Here is a 2,464-nt window from a genome sequence, read left to right on the forward strand (position 1 = left end):
CGTCCAGGTGGCGTCTTTGCTACACTTCCCCCGTCCTCTGGTTTTCAGGCTGTGAAACTACCGTATGTGGACAACACAGGTGCACACAGCAAAGAGAATGGGACCGAGTCTCCTTTAACCTTACTACCCAGAGACACTCACTCTGAACACACCCTTTCTTTCGCGGTAGCCATCTCCCCAAGCGCTCTGCTTCTTTCTCACTCGGGTCAACAGGGAACTGCATTTCTTTGAGAAATCAGCTCTCCGAATTTTATAACAAGTGACACATCACAGCATTCCTGCTCCCCGTCCTCTCAGCCGAGGCTGTCTGTTCTATGAATGTCAAGTAGGTAACGGAATCGTGTCCTTAGGTGAGGTATGGTGGGCTGCTGGCTGGGTGAATGAATGCGGGAGGAGAAGCTGTGAAATGTTCCGGCTGTCTCCTTTTCCTTCTGCCATCACGTGGAAACGCCCTTCCTTCTCTCCGCAATCTTGGCAGGTAATTATCAGAGACCCTTTTTTAGGTTCCCCAATGTCTTCCCTTCTGGGGCACTGGTTTCTACTTTTAGCAGGTGCCCCCTTTCTCTTGGAGATAATCACATCAATTGGCCTCTCATTCCAGGGGGATGTGACCTAGAATCTGTTTTGTCTTTGAGAAATGAGGTCGCTTTCCTGGTGGAGGTGTCGGGAGACATGGGAAGCCCCAGGCTGTGTGGAAAGCTTTCTGGTCACCTCCTGTAGAGGTGGTGACCATATAGGTCAGTGAGTGATGAGGAGCAGTTCATGGGGCTGTAACCTTATGGGGCCTTTGCATTGACAAAGGACAAGATCTTCAAGGGCCTCTTACATTCAGCAAACCCCACTGTTTCTTTTCCAGTTTCTCACAACTTGACCCAGAGGTAGTATTTAAAATTGTCAAGCAACTAACATTTGAATTCCTTCCTGTGACAGTTAGTTTTAAATGCCAGCTTGACACCGTCTGAAATTAAATGGGATAAAGTCTCAACAAAGGACTGATTAGTTCAGGTTGGTGTACTTGGTATTGTCTTGATTCTTAATAATTAGGGAAGACCCAGGCCACCATGAGTGGCACCATTCCCTAGGCAGGGGATCCTGGCCTGTGTAAGTGTAGAGAGAAGGCTGAGCGTGAGTGAATGTGTATGTATTCATATCTCTCTTCTCTTCACAGGGAATACAATGTGACTAGCTGCTTCAAGTTCCTGCCTTGATTTCCCTGATGTAACCTGGCATTACAAGCCAGATAAGCCCCTCCTTCTCTAAGTTGCCTTTTGTCAGGGTATTTTTTATCACAGTAGCAGAAATAAAACTATAACACTTCCCTCCTATTCTTTCATGTGATTTTTCTACCTCTATTCTCTGTCCTTCACAGCTAGATGTTAACCGTCTGTCTCGCACACACATTGTTCATTAGGTAGAGTTGGTATTCTTGACGACGCCCCCAAATCATCCCATCTGGGGATCTTCACACCCTGTAAAATCGCCCCTGGTTGAGTGTGGCTCTACAGACTCACGTTTAAAAATACAGTATTTTTATGAATTCTTTGAGAATGCTGTGTAATGTGCTTTGACCTCATTCACCTCCCACTCTTCTCCATGACCCCTCCCACATCCGCTCACGACTCCTCCCACCTCAGCTCACCTTCTCACCCATTCTTTCCCCTGGCTTCTTATTTGTCTTCCTACTTAAACTTCCCTCTCCATTAATTCCCCTTACCCTTCACATCTCCTTTGTCCTAGCACCCCCTCATCTCTCCCCCCTCCCCACCGACGGCCCTTTTCTAGTTTCCTGTTTTCTACGGGACACACAAACCAAAGGGTCAAATATCCAAAGCATGTGACGTTTGTCTTTCTGAGTGTGGGCTGCTTAGAACAACGTTTTCCATCTCTGTCCATTTGCCTGTGGATTTCATTTTACTCTTCAGATGAATATCATCCCGTGGTGTGTAGGCGCCACATTTCCATTATCCTTTCATCGGCTGATGGAAACCCAGGCTGCTTACATGTACTAGCTATTGTGAATAGAACAGCTATAAACAAGGAGGAGCACATGTCTCTACTTGGACAACTCTTATAAAGGAAAGCATTTCTTTGAGGTGGCTTATATTTTCAGTTCATTATCATCACGGTGTGACACGGTGGCATGCAGGCGGGCATGGGACTGTAGAAGTGATTGAGGGTCCTAGTCTTGGCTTGCTGGCAACGGGAAGTGGTCAGGGACACTGGGTGCTGTCTTCAGCATTTATGAGACCTCAGAGTCCACCTCCACAGTGACACACTTCCTCCAGCAAGGCCACACCTATTCCAACAAAGCCACACCTCCTAATAGTGCCACTCCTTTTGGGGACTGTGCTAATAGAACTATTAGTAACAGTTATCTTTTTGTTTTCTTATTCTTAGCCATTCTGACTGGGGTAAAATGAAATCTCAAGCTAGTTTTTATTTGCCTTTCCCTGGTGGGTAATGA

The 2,464-nt window shown here is 46.5% G+C and overlaps 1 long non-coding RNA gene across 1 annotated transcript; it reads left to right on the plus strand.

Moving 5' to 3' along the window:
- Positions 1–246: 246 nt before the first annotated feature.
- Positions 247–1,325, plus strand: LOC121136486. Its single transcript, XR_005873534.1, has 2 exons — positions 247–478; positions 1,169–1,325. It is a non-coding gene; the product is annotated as an uncharacterized LOC121136486 (long non-coding RNA).
- Positions 1,326–2,464: the final 1,139 nt, after the last annotated feature.

The sequence above is a fragment of the Mesocricetus auratus genome, unplaced genomic scaffold (assembly GCF_017639785.1).
Source record: "Mesocricetus auratus isolate SY011 unplaced genomic scaffold, BCM_Maur_2.0 Super-Scaffold_100676, whole genome shotgun sequence".
In the NCBI taxonomy this organism is placed as follows: domain Eukaryota; kingdom Metazoa; phylum Chordata; class Mammalia; order Rodentia; family Cricetidae; genus Mesocricetus; species Mesocricetus auratus.